Source organism: Macaca thibetana, chromosome 8, assembly GCF_024542745.1.
Source record: "Macaca thibetana thibetana isolate TM-01 chromosome 8, ASM2454274v1, whole genome shotgun sequence".
In the NCBI taxonomy this organism is placed as follows: domain Eukaryota; kingdom Metazoa; phylum Chordata; class Mammalia; order Primates; family Cercopithecidae; genus Macaca; species Macaca thibetana.
Genome location: NC_065585.1, coordinates 82,931,521 through 82,946,145, shown reverse-complemented (window position 1 = coordinate 82,946,145; position 14,625 = coordinate 82,931,521).

Here is a 14,625-nt window from a genome sequence, read left to right as displayed (position 1 = left end):
CAGAATTAAAATTAAACTAAGCTAGAAAATTATAACTGTAGGGTAGCAACTATATCATTCTCACAGAGAGTGTTTGTAAAACGTAAGGTGAGGGCTGGACATGATGGCTCACACCTGTAATCCTGGTGCTTTAAGAGGCTGAGATGGGAGGATTGCTTGATCTTGGGAGTTTGAGACCAGACTGGGCAACATAGCGAGACCCCTGTCTCTACAAAAAATAAACAAATATTAGCCAGGCTTGGTGGTGTGCACCTGCAATTCCTGCTACTTTGAAGGCTAAAATGGGAAGATTACCTGAGAGGAGAGCAGAATTGTGTCACTGCACTCCAGCCTAGGCGATGGAGTGAGACCTGTCTCAAAAACAAAATAAAATAAAATAAAATAAAAAGTAAGTTGATATCACAGTGTAGTAGGATTGACTTTATGGAAAGGGGGTGGGGGCACTGGCTGTAAAATCTTTTTGTCCTTTACATTGGGGGATCTCTCATGGTTTCTGGTTATTTATTTATTTATTTATTTATTTATATTTGTTTGTTGATTCTAATGCACTTGTGAGGAATGTGAGTGGATACTAGACAGGCGATGTATTTTATTTAAGAGAGGAATGGTGTAAATAATACAAATAGGCCTTGGTGTTCATCTTCTTGTAGTCTTATAAACCAAAACAATTCTCCATCTTTTATTTTCCAAGTAGAGGAAGTGGAGTTGGTCAGTGTCTCAATATTTGTGGACATTTATTCCTAAGTGTTGCTGTAAGGGCTTTTATTGATAACCAGGGCGGCTCTCTTCTCATATATCTCAGGCTGTAGACTGAGGTCTGAGCAGAGGCTGTCATTCTGTTTAGTAGTTACTGATAATGACAGACCTAGTATATCACCATGGGAGGGAGTGGATAACATACGGTGGGTGAACAAGGCCGTTGTAGGGAGGAGACCAAGAAACCAAGGGATCAGGGTATTATAAGGATCATCTATGTTGTAGATTAAAACTTCTAAGAATGAAGTCAGGATAGAGTCTCAATTCTAGGGAAGAATGATGGAAGCTAGGAGTTCCCATCACTAGGAAATGTAAAGCAATGACCTGGGGGTCTATAAGTGACAGGAAAAATAAGGAGTCAAAGTGGTGTTATTTTATGACACAATCTTCAAAGCTGGAGTGTTTCAGAGAAAAAGGAGGGAGAGTGGTTTAAAAGTGGGAAGGAGGAACAAGAAGAATATCGTCCCCACCTTTGAGCAGAACTGTATAAGGATAGTGGCAGAAAAACAGGCATTTCTTAGAAGGATTACAGGAGAAGTAATATTTTCAGGGAAAGCCAGGTTTTTGTTCTACACAGAAGATGAAATGAATATTTACAGATGAGGTTACAAATATGGGGAATTTAAGTGAATTAACACAGGAACAGAAAACTAAGTCCTGCATGTTCTCACTCGGAAGTGGGAGTTATACATTGAGCAGACATGGACATTAATATGAGAACAATAGACACTGCAGACTATTGGGGGTGGGAGGGAATGAGAGAGGCATGGGTTGAAACTACCTATCCAGTACTATGCTCACTACCTGAGTGCAATATACCCATGTAAGAAACCTGAACATGTATTCCCTGCATGTTAATAAAAGTTGAAATTTAAAACAAAAGGAACATAGGGAATTTGCAGATAATGGATGATGAGTTCTAAAAAGTACATTAGAAGGATTTCTGGAATTTGATATGGAGGAAGCTGAGAAAAGAAGAAATAAAAGGGTCAGCGAAACGCTAACAGGGATTGGAGATTGGCGGATGGTTGAGGGATGACTGAGTCCAGTCTTGGGTGACAAAGGGAAAAAAGGCATGAGTTTAATTCCAAAGCATAATCAAGGCAGAGACTATGGTATTAGGGGATAAAAAAGTGTTTATTTCAACAGCTTCCTGTTCATCTCTGATGAAGTGTAGAAGGTCTAAAGGAGGAGACTCCTGTTTGATTTGTAATACCTGTTGGTGGAGAAGGAAGTGTGTATTTTCCATCTTCGTCCCTTCGGATGGAAGGGAATCTTCTGGGGAAAGCCTGATGTACCCCACTCAGCCAGGCCTTTTCACCCCTGATGATAGACAGAAGACTCATGTGGGGATGGTCTCCTCCCAGTTAGCTGGTTCATTTAAGACCCTGGGGTAATATGATGTACTGCCTGAATTGTCAAGGATTTGAGGTATTCTCCAAATTCACAGGGATGTAGAATATTGACAGTAAAAGAAATCTAAGATAATTTCAGGCTCAACCCTTCAGTTTCACAAGAGAGAAAACTGAGTCTGAGAGGGTCATGCACCTTGACTGAGGTCTCTCCTACTAATAGAATTAGGAGGTGAAGCCAGCGGGACTTCCTGCATGGAGTGGGGACTTGGAGAACTTTTCTGTCTAGCTAGAGGATTGTAAATGCACCAATCAGCGCTCCTTATCTAGCTAAAGGTTTGTAAACACACCAATCAGCACTCTGTAAAGACGCACCAATCAGCGTTCTGTGTCTAGCTAAAGGTTTGTAAATGCACCAGTCAGCACTCTGTAAAATCACACCAATCAGAATTCTGTGTCTAGCTAAACGTTTCAACACTCTGCAAAAATGGACCAATCAGCAGGATGTAGGCAGGCCTATATAAGGGAATAAAAGCTGGCCGCTTGCACCAGCCGGGGCAACCCGCTGGGATCTCTTCCATGCTGTGGAAGTTTTGTTGTTTTACTCTTCACAATAAATTATGCTGCTGCTCACTCTTTGGGTCCACACTACCTTTATGAACTGTAACACTCACTGCAAAGATCTGCGGCTTCACTCCTGAAATCAGTGAGATCACAAACCCACTGGGAGGAACAAACAACTCTGGACGCACCACCTTTAAGAGCTGTGACACTCACTGTGAAGGTCTGTGGCTTCACTCCCGAAGTCAAACGAGACCACAAACCCACCGGAAGGAAGAAACTCCGGACACATCTGAACATCTGAAGGAACAAACTCCGGACACACCATCTTTAAGAACTGAAACACTCACCGCGCGGTTGAAGTCAGTGAGACCAGGAATCCACCGGAGGGAACCAATTCTGGACACAGAATTATAACGGAGATATCCTGATTTTAGGCAATGACTCCCACATTTCAACAGCCCTGTGTTGGCGCTGAGATGTTCATAATTTTAATTAAAAAAAAATCTTTGCCAGTCAGAAAATATACAGACTTCTTACTATATAAACTATAATAAAAACTTTACTCTAAAACTTTTTTTTTAAAGCTTATGTTTTGATAACAAGAATAAAGACTTTGCTTATATTTGAAGCATTTTTCACAATATATGAAATATCATTCCAGAGACAATTTGGCATATGTTCAAGAGGATAGTCTTCCAGGGCACAAAGCCTTTCCCTGTGAAGTTGAGGAAACTGTTATATGGACAATGACTGTACCTTAAGAAGGGTTTCTAAACTTCTGAGGGTAAAGTAAAGCCTCTCCTTCAATGTCCTTAGAAATATGAAACACGTTAAGTCATCAAGATTTCTGAATTTTGTAGCTGTGTCTTTTTAGTCAATAGTTTTTGAACTCTTTTTGTTTTTTTTGAGGAGGTCTTTTCTGGGTAACTTGGGACCCTATTTCATCTCTTTAGAACAAAAGTGGATAGTCCTCCACAGATACTATATATTTGAGGACATTTTATACCAATGTAACTATACAATAGGTGGTCTTTTGTGACTGGTTTCTTTCACTTAGCACAATCTTTTCAAGGTATGTCCATGTTGCTGCCTGTATCAATATTGCATTCCTTTTGATGGTTGAATAATATTCCATTGCTTGGATACATCCCGTTTTGTTTATACATTCATTGGTTGATAGAAATTTGTATTGTTTCCACATTTGGCTATTGTGAATATTACTTCTATGAACATTCTTGTACAAGTTTTTGTTTGACACTTGTTTTCATTTTTTTGTGTGTGTGTGCATATACCTAGTATTAGAATTTTTGATTTATATAGTAATTCCATAAATAACTTGTTGAAGGTTTGCCGAACTGTTTTCCAAAATATCTACATCATTTTACATTTACACCAGCAATGTATGATGGTTCTAATTTCTCTGACTTCTTTCCAACACTTGTTCTTGTCTTTCTTTTTGATTTTAGCTATTCTAGTGCGTGTGAAGGGCTATCTCCTTGTGGTTTTGATTTGCATTTCCCTAATGACCAATGATGTTGATCATCTTTCTGTGTGTTTATTATCTATTTATTATCTATGTGTGTGTATATATATATATTTTTGTATATATATCTTTTTTGGAAAAATGACTATGCAAATCCTTTGCCCATTTTTTAATTGGATATTTGTCTTTTTATTGCAAGTTGGGTTAATTCTTTGTATATTCTGGAAACTAGACTTTTATTGGAGATATGATTTGTGAATATTTTCTACCATTCTATGTGTTGTATTTTAACTTGTTAATATGTCTATAAGTGCTATATCTTCTTCATGGACATTGACACTTTATAATGATAAAATATCCCTCTTTGTCTCTAGTACAATTTTTTGAAATTAAATTTTATTTTGTTTTCAGTTTTGGGACATATGCACAGATGTGCAGTTTTGTTACATAGGTAAATGTGTGCCATGGTGGGTTGCTGCACCTATCTACCCATTACCTAGGTATTAAGCCCAGCATGCATTAGCTATTTATCTTGATGCTCTCCCTCTCCCTGGCCTCCCCAACAGGCCCCAGTGTGTGTTGTTCCCGTCCCTGTGTTCATGCGTTCTCATTGTTCAGCTCCCACTTATAAGTGAGAATATATGGTGTTTGGTTTTCTGTTCCTGCGTTAGTCTGCTGAGGATGATGGCTTCCAGCTCCATCCACGCCCCTGCAAAGAACAGAATCTTATTCCTTTTTATGGCTGCACAGTATCTTGTGTTTCTCTTTGTATGATATTATTATAGCCACTCCAGTCTTCATTTGGTCACTGTTTAGATGATACATTTTTTTTTCAGAAATTTTGCTTTTGAACTATTTGTGTTTTTGGATCTAAAGTATACCTCTTTTAGACAGTATGTAGTTGTATCATTTAAAAAATTAATTCTTCCAATCTCTGCCTTTTAATTGAGTGTTAATTCATTTACATTTGATGTAATTACTAGTATATTAGGATTTATGACAGCCATTTTGCTGTCTTTCTTATATCTTTTTCTTACCCTTGTATTTTTCTATTACCGTCTGTTTTGTGTTAAATAGATGCATTATTCTATTGTACTATTTTTATTTTCTTATTTATTTTGCTAAAATTTTTTGAGTTATTTCTTAGTGTCTACTATTACAATTAGTGGATTCGCTTAACAAATCTAGTTCACAATAAAATCAGCTAAATTTCAATAATACGTAAAAACTTTACTCCAGTCTAACTCTATTTCTTCCCTCCTCCTTTTTGCTATTATCGCCTGTAAATTATATCTTTATACATTGTAAGTCAACAAGCACACTTGTGTAATTATTGCTTTATGCAGCTGTCTTTTACATCAGATAGGGGAACAAAGGAGTTAAAGACAAAAAATACATTTACACTGTCTTTTATTTTTACCTATGTAGGTACTTACTGGAACTATTTATTTCTTCATGTTGCTTCAGCTTACTGTTTCATGTTCTTTCATTTTAGCCTGAAGATATCCCTATAGCACCCCCCTTTTTTTCTAGGCCAGGTTTGCTAGTAACAAAATTCTTTCAGTTTTTGTTTATCTGGCAATATCTTACATTTTCCTTTATTTTTGAAGGATAGTTTTGTCGAATATAGACTTCTTGGTCGAGGGTTTTTTTTCTTTCAGCACTTTGAACGTGTCATCTCACTGCCTTTTGGCTTCCAGTTGTTTTTGATGATAAGTCAAATGTTAACTTATTGGGAAATTTTTTGTAGGTAATAAGTTGTTTTTCTCTTGCTGCTTTCAAGATTTTTTTTCCTTTGCAACTTTTGACAGTTTGACTATAGTGTGTGTACATGTGGGTTTCTTTGAGATTATCCTTCTTGAAGTTTGTTGAGCTTCTTAGATTCATAGATAAAACATTTTCATCAAATTTGTAAAGGTAGCCATTATTTCTTCAATTGTTCTTTATGCCCATTTTTTTCTCTTCTCTACTTTTGAGACTCACATTATATATGTGTTGAGATATTGAAAATATCCTAAATATATCTGTGGACTCTTAATTTTTAAAAATTTCTTCAGACTTGATCTAGTTTCAAGTTTACTTCTTTCTTCTGCTAGTTTACATCTGCTCCTGAGACCCTCCTATGAATTTCACATGTCAGTTATTGTACTTTTCAAGTCTAGAATTTCTATTTGGCTCTTTTTTAAAAAAAAAAAAATTCTATATCTTTATTGATAGTCTCAATTTGGGTATTCATATACTCCCTTTTAATTCTTTTGACATAGTTTCTGCTAGTATTTGACTGTATTTGTAATAGCTGGTTTTAAGCATTTGTCTACTAAGTCCAATATCTGGACTTCCTTGCATAATATTTCTATTGAATACATTTTTTCCTACTGTGCATGGTCCATACTATGTTTTTGTATGCCTCATAATTCTTTGCTTAAAGCTGGACATTTAAAATAATATTATGTGGCAATTCTGAAAATCAGACTCCTCCCTTATCATCATTTTTCATTGTTGCTATTTGTTTTGGTTGTCGTTATTTACTGTTTAGTGACTTTTCTGACCTAATTCGGTAAAGTCTGTAAGCTTTATCATGTGTAGCCACTGAAATCTCTCCTTGGTTAACTTAGTGGTCAGCCAATAATTGGGCAGAAGGTTGGTTAAGTGCTTTTAACTAATAAGTGTCCTATCCTTTCCAAGGGTCTCTCAGTGAGTGTGTGTGTGTGTGTGTGTGTGTGTGTGTGTTCATGTATGTGTGTATGTTATATGCCTCAAATGGAAGTTGACAACTTTAACTTAGCCTTCACCCCTGCTTTCAAAGAACCTAAGGGTCGTGAAAAGGGATATATTAAGGCAGTCTTAGGTTTCTCCTGAAAATACACATAGCCTCACACATGCATGTGACTTTCTAGATCTCCATGAATATGTGAGAGCTTTTCCAAGAACTTTGTGGACATCTTGTCCCCAGGACCTTGTTTATGTTTTTGTTGTTGTTGTTGGCCCACCTTTTAAAAATCTTATTTTATTGAATTTTAATTTTAAAATAACTTTTATCTAATAAAAACTGAAAAATACTCTTTGGTTGAGTATTTTTCCTAGACAGAAGCTACTCAGATAATGTGCTGACATTTTCATAGACACATTTACTCACATTTTGTATGTATAGATGATTGAAAATCATATAAATATTAGTCTTTTACTTGTCCTTCTCTACTGGCAAGTCTTTGAAGACAGGAATTATGTCTTGTTTACCATTCTTTGTACAATAAGCTAGCACACTGGTTGACACATGTTATTCAGTCAATAAATAGAGGCAAATTTTAGCAGGATAATTTGTTGAAGAAAATATTATGATTGATTTTCTTTTAAAGAAATGCCTAAACAACTTAATGCTTTCGTACTTGGTGATAACTGCAATGTGAGATAAATTGCCTTTGTCATTTCTATAAAAAACCCATCTGAGTGGTCCATGCCTATAATCCCAGCACTTTGGGAGGCCGAGGCGGGTGGATAATTTGAGGTCAGGAATTCGATACCAGCTTGGCCAACATGGTGAAGCCCCATCTCTACTAAAAACACAAAAATTAGTCAGGTGTGGTGGCACATGCCTGTAATCCCAGCTACTCGAGAAGGTGAGGCAGGAGAATCGCTTAAACTTGGGAGGCAGAGGTTGTAGTGAACCAAGATTCCGTCACTGCACTCCAGCCTGGGTGACAGAGTGAGAGTCCGTCTCAAAACAAAACAAACAAACAGAAAAACAAAAACAAAAACCATCTGAGCTAAAATTTTCAAGTGTGTGTGTTATTTCAAACAACTTCTGACACATTCCATAGAAGTTCTCATGTTTCAGCATGCATTGTTTTCATGAGATATTTCTGTGCACCATGGAAGAAACTCCTTGCTAGCCAGCATCGAGCAGCTCAGTTGATAACTGAAAATCTTTAATTGTCAGAAGAGGAAGGTGTTTACAAGACTGACCTGTCACTAGTCTGGCATACAAAAATTCACGTGATGCTTCTGTCAAGCGTTCCATTGATGCCTTCAATAGAAATGTTTTGAAATCTGTATGTTATGTTTTGTCATTCTTCAGATAGAAAATCCATATGTGGAAAATAATACTTAACGTTATTACTGTATTTCGTTCATGTCTAATGATGCTTTTCAAGTGAAATCAATAGGTATTTAAAATCATCTTTTCTTTTTGTAACCTCCAAATTTACTTTAAATTGAATTCAAAATTTGCATCTGTGCTATTTTCATTATGCATATAAAAGAACGTGCACATTAGCTTGTGCACCAGCCTAAGAAAAACGTAATGTAAAGTTCCATATTTTTCTTTTTATCAAGTGACTGCTTTAACTTTACAGGAATTGAAAATTTGCAAGGGAGGCATTTGTTTTTATGGAAAACTGTAGGAAGATATACTTTCTTCATTGCTGATATATTTGAATGATATTTTTGAGTCCAATTTCTTAATTGATTGAAAATGAATACACCCATATATACAATGTCAAGAAGCGAAACATCTCCTTTAGATACATTACAGGAGAAGTTGGTCCTATTTTAATGGCTATATCATGAATAAATCTGAATTCGCTAAATGTTCGCCACTCCCTCAAAATCTTCCAGACTTAAAAAGTTCAAGTCATATAATTTCTATAATATGACTAACATTCAGAGTAATTTTATATTAATTATATATGATATAAACCAGAATGTCCTTCAAGCATATACAGTGTGTGGTGCTTGAAGCCAGAGAGATTGTAAAATAAGAGAAGAAATTCAGTCACAGGGTTGACCCTTTGCTCCATCAAATATAAACCATAATTTCAGCAGTCTGATATTGGCATTCTTTTCTGGATGAGACTTTATGCCATTATCAATATAGAGTACATTGATAACAACTTAGTAGCACTCAAAGTAGATGAATATTTAAGTGGAAAAAATAAATAGTAAGTTGTATTAAAAATACCAGTTTGCTGGGTCCATTGGCTCATGCCTGTAATCCTAACACTTTGAGAACCGGAGGTGAGAGGATTGCTTGAGCACAGAAGTTTGAGAACAGCCTGGGCAACAGGAGGAGATACCGGCTCTACAAACAAAACAAAACAAACAAACAAAAAAGTAGCCAGGTGTGGTGATGCATGCTTGTGGTCCCAGCTCCTCAGGAAGCTGAGGTGGGAGGATAGCTTGAGCCCAGGAAGTCAAGGCTGCAGTGAACCATGATCACGCCATTGCATTCCAGCCTGAGCAACAGTGAGACCCTGTCTAAAATTAAAAAAAAAAAAAAAAAAAAAAAAGGCAAATTGATTGGAGGCCTATTATCTATCTAATTTTTAATTGATTATTATACCATTACACAATCCCAGCATAATTAGCAAAAGCAACTGAGAAAATATCCTATGAAAGAAAAAGAAGTTAATTCTCAATGTTTGAACCTAATAAATGATAGGATCAATTCATTAGAAAATACATGGAATAGAGCATCGATTTACTTATTTTTTGGTCAGCTTGCTCATTTAATGGCTTCTGTGGTGAAAGTTAAGCTTCTCAATAGCAAAGAGACTACAGACATAGATGTTAGGCACATACATTTGAGATTTGGGTTTAAAACCCAGCTTGTCTACTGACTAGTTGCGTAACCTTGGGCAAGATGACTTAACTCAACTTCTTTATTCTCAGTTTCTTTTTCTGTAAACTAGGGATAATATTAAATACCTCACACTGTTGGTATGAAGGTTAAATGAAAAAAATACATCAATCATTTTGAACAGTGCCTGGCGTATAATAAGTACTATATGTGCTTGCCAATATTACTATTATTAAATTATTTTATAGAAGAGAACACATTAGAAATTAATCTATTGTCATAGCTAAATAATATCTTTATATATTGCTTTTACTTTATCTGCTCACCACTAATTTAAAAATAGATACTGTTTTTATTTCTTCTGAGCTTTTTGTAGAATGGAGGCATCTGGGACATTTTCACCAAATCATTCATCAGAAGGTCCATTACCATTAGTTGAACTAATGGCTACTTGCACCATTAGCTTAAATCAACTAACAGGCAGCAGCAATTTCCTCAGTCTTTTTTTATGAGTGACTTTTTTTTTTTTCCTGCTTGGACACTTATTTGAGTTTAAATCTAAAAAGAGTCATTAAGGATTTTCTGTACTTATGTATTGTAAGAAATCTTGACAAATACTCATATTCTAGCTCATTTCCTGCTCCAAATTCATTTCCTGCTCCAAATTCAGTGCATATCTTTTAAAAGCTTTTACTTAAAGAACAGAGGGAGGAAAACTAAACTATTCGAGGTCAGGGCAGATGGAGAGTACATATGGACTGTTTTTCTGATTGTGGTGAAGTAATAGATTTAAAATTTTTTTTTAAATCTCTAAAAATTTCCACCCTGTTGCTGACTCATACTTCTATAAAATACAATAGAATTGAACTTATAACAAAGGTGATCATGTGAGTAGATGACACAGTAATGCCAAATTGCCATAAAAGTTTCTAAGCTTCTACTTTTAAATTCCGTATTTTGAAATGCACTGGTAACAAATACTTTATGTGCTGGTATCTTGGGGAGCACTCATATAGAGCACATTCAGATGGGCATATTGCCAAGGATGACTTTAGGACATGGGTTTCTTAGGTAAATGGTAACAAATTTCCACCATCCTCCACAGAAGTGGCTTTATATAATTACTTACTACTCATTCAGTATTTAAATTCTAATTTGAAAGTTAAGTATAGTAACAGAAAACAATTCAGGATTTGCCTGCGTACTAGGGTAAGAGGATATAGACTAGAAAGAGTAGTAAGGAACTTGCTGGGGTACTGAAAATGTTCCATATCTTTTTTGTGTTGGTGGATTCACTGATATATACATTTTTAAAACTTTTTGAATTCTATGCTTAAAATGAGTGCCCTTTATTGAATGTAAATTATATCTCACTAAAGTTGGTTTAACAATACAGGTTTTAGAAAGAATGTTGTTTATTTTGTGAGGAATGAAGAAATTAAGGAATAGACCTCGTTCTTTACTTACTTCCAAGATAAAGTATTGTGGACATACATCTTTTTCATTTTGCTTCTTACCATAACCCTGTTGTTACTCACCATGCATCAGGTGGCACTACCTGGTGACAAGAACCCCATGGGGCTGGAAACTTCTGCATGTGATAAAAGTGGCTGTTGTGCTCATTGTGTCATCTTTCTTGGCCTGAAGGAAGTTCCCTTTCCATTTTCACAGAAGCTATTTCTTTAAAATGAAAAGATCCTAAGTTTTTTCACAAGAAAATTTGAACTCCATTTAGAACATATTGTTGTTTGAAGGTGAAGTAAATTTGGGTTCTTCTCAAAGAGTAATTTTAAATTAAAATTTTAAAACACCCAAATAAAATGTTAACGAATTACACAAAATATAAACATTTTTTGGGAAGGAGTAACCGTGCATCAAAATATGGAAACTTGAGATTGATCTATTAAGAAAATCACAGAATAAATATACAAAGTTTTGCCACAGTTTTTATATCACAGACACATTCATGATTTTGTTACTGGCAAAAGGCTATTATATATCCAAGTTGACAATACTGATTGGTTACTCAGCATAGGCTAAGAATAAAGTTTTCTCTACCATAGTCACTAAGGATTTTAAGCAAGTTTCTTCTATCATAATAGTATATGATACTAAGCATTGAATAAGCAGTAAAAGTCTTTTAACAAACAAATATATCGTGGACTACCTAAAACCTCAGACTATATGGCGAAGCGATTCTTCTTCTAAATAGCATATGGGAGTACTCATTTTAAGTTGCCCAAATTTCCTATCTTTCTGTCTCTGTCTAACTATCTATACATTTATCTTTCTATCTTCCTGTCATCTATATAGGCATAGGAGAATTATTTTCTGTATTTAGGTGGGTTGTTACCCTAGTTTCAATAATTGAGTTTTATATTTAAAGTAATACTTGCTTTTTTCCTGTTTATTACATAGAAAAGTGTAAGAAAAATTGATATCGCTCTTAATCCATAATACAGAGATAACCAGTATTAACATTTTAGTATGTATCCTTTATTTATTTCCCCCACTGACCACATATACATATGTAAGTAGCAAATATGAGGTCTGGCTTTCTTTAGCTAGAAAACCAAATTTATTATTTGATAGGGCTTGGCTGCATTCTCACCCAAATTTCACCTTGAATTGTAATAATCCCCACATGTCAAGGGCAGGGCCAGGTGGAGATCATTGAATCGTGGGGGCTGTTTCCCCCATACTGTTCTCATGGTAGTGAATAAGTCTCACAAGATCTGATGGTTTTATAAATGGGAGTTCCCTTGCACAAGCCCTCTTGCCTGCCACCATGTAAGACGTCCCTTTTCTTCTCCTTTGCCTTCTGCCATGATTGTGAGGCCTCCCCAGCCATGTGGAACTGTGAGTCCATTAAACCTCTTTTCTTTATAAATTACCCAGTTTTGGGTATATCTTTTTTAGCAGTTGAGAACAGACTAATACATTATTATATATCAGGGGTTCAGATAATGGAGAAGCATTGAATAGAGGACAAGAACCCAGGGAGTTCTGGAGGACTAAACAACATGCTCTTCAGCCTTGTTCACATAGCAGATGTCAGCTTATGAATCAGATTCCCAATTGTTGCCTCCCTCTTCAGTCACTTTAATTGCAACCAAATGATAAAATTTTCTGTAACCCAGAGAGAGAGAGAGATGGAATCAGCAATTCTGGCTTCCACAATGGGAGGCTACTACTTCTTTCCCTGGACTCTCATGGTGGAGAATTCTCCAGAGGAGCTTGGGATGCTGGAAGAAGTGGGTGGTTGGGTGATAGATAGCTAGAAACTTACCAGTGACCACTATGGGCCTCACATTTGCCCATCCACCATCCACACACACTATCTTAATATATTCATACATTAAAACCTGTCTCCACCTAGCAGAGGGAGACATCTCTCACACAACTAACAGGAAATGATCCAAAGTTTAGTTGGTTCCTACAGGCAGATCTGAATAATCCCAGGATAATTATGTGCAAAATGGCAAACTTAACTACTCACAAGGTATGTATATTGAGAGACTGAAAAAAGAGGAGAGAAATGATTAATAACAATATAGCCAAGACATAAAAAGGAGGGAATGTAGGAGGAGGGTGTAGTCTCTGCTTCTACAATTTATCACAAAGCTTTTTCTGATAGCTTTTATGTCCTTTCTTTACTATTCATTCACTGTTCCTCTTGCCTTCAGTCTTCACCTCAGCTAGTCTGGGTTTTTCATAATGGAGTGACCCAAACATTCATTCTTGAGGTATCTGCACTCAAGAGGATTACACTCGTGTAGGACTGCCCATGCCTCCTACTCAATCATGTGTTTAAACCTGGCAGTACAATGAAGCATCCCAGGATTTCCCTGGTTTCTCTTCTCCCTGTGCTCAGTGTGCAATAATCACTGCATCTTTTCCCCCTTTATACTCAGAATTTTACTCAAGTCAATTGCTGACCCCTCCCATACTTGTTTTTTCAGTGGCATAAGAATCTTAACAATGGTCAAGTGTCAATAGCAGAGGTCTGCCTCCATTAGATATTTTGACAGAGTGGGTTTTCAAAAGCGGTCACATAAATATATCCCCTCTCCTATGCTCTTTTTGTTTTGTAACTTTGATAGTCCTCTATCAAGATGTGGGGGTCTATGTTCCCTTCCCTTGAATCCCAGTGGGCCATGGCTCCCAGGGAAGTAACGCTGCGTGACTTCTCGGACTTGGATATGAAAGGCAATAGAGATTCCATCTGGCTTTCTCCCTTTCTCAAGACATATGCTTGGAAGAGGCACATATCATGCTTGGCTTGATTAAAGAGGTCCAGCTATTCTGAAGCCACCATGCAGGAGTGATCTTGTAGAGAGACCACAGAGCTAGAAATGCTCAATGAGTTCCAGCTACTCCAGTCCTCACCTATTTGTGTCTTCCCAGTTGAGAGTTCAGACGCATGAGTGAGTGAGCCTGCAGATTTCAGCCCTTAGCCTTTGGGCCTCTTCAGCTGTTGCTTTTCCTAAGAAGCCCATTCTAAACAGCACATTCATGAGAAAAGTAAATGTTCTTGATTTGTAAAGCCAATATATACTGGAGAAGGATTTATATGGAGAAATAGATAACTCAAGTAGATATTATAATCTCTAAACCAGCAAAGCCCAGAGTTTCTGGGATGGAAGGCAAACATTTTGTGAAAGGGTGATTAGATGTAATTGTGAGTGGTGCAACCTCCACTTCCACCCCTTGGCACCTGAACCTGGATATTCTAGATATGGGAGAAAGCATTATATTACCATATTATGTTCACTGGTTCAGATAATTTTCTGTATCCTGTGAGAGAGAACCAAACATTTAAAATTAGAGCTAGCATTGCGACTGATAACTTGATAGATCATTACAGGGTTGTACAAAGCCAGCTACTTCTGGAG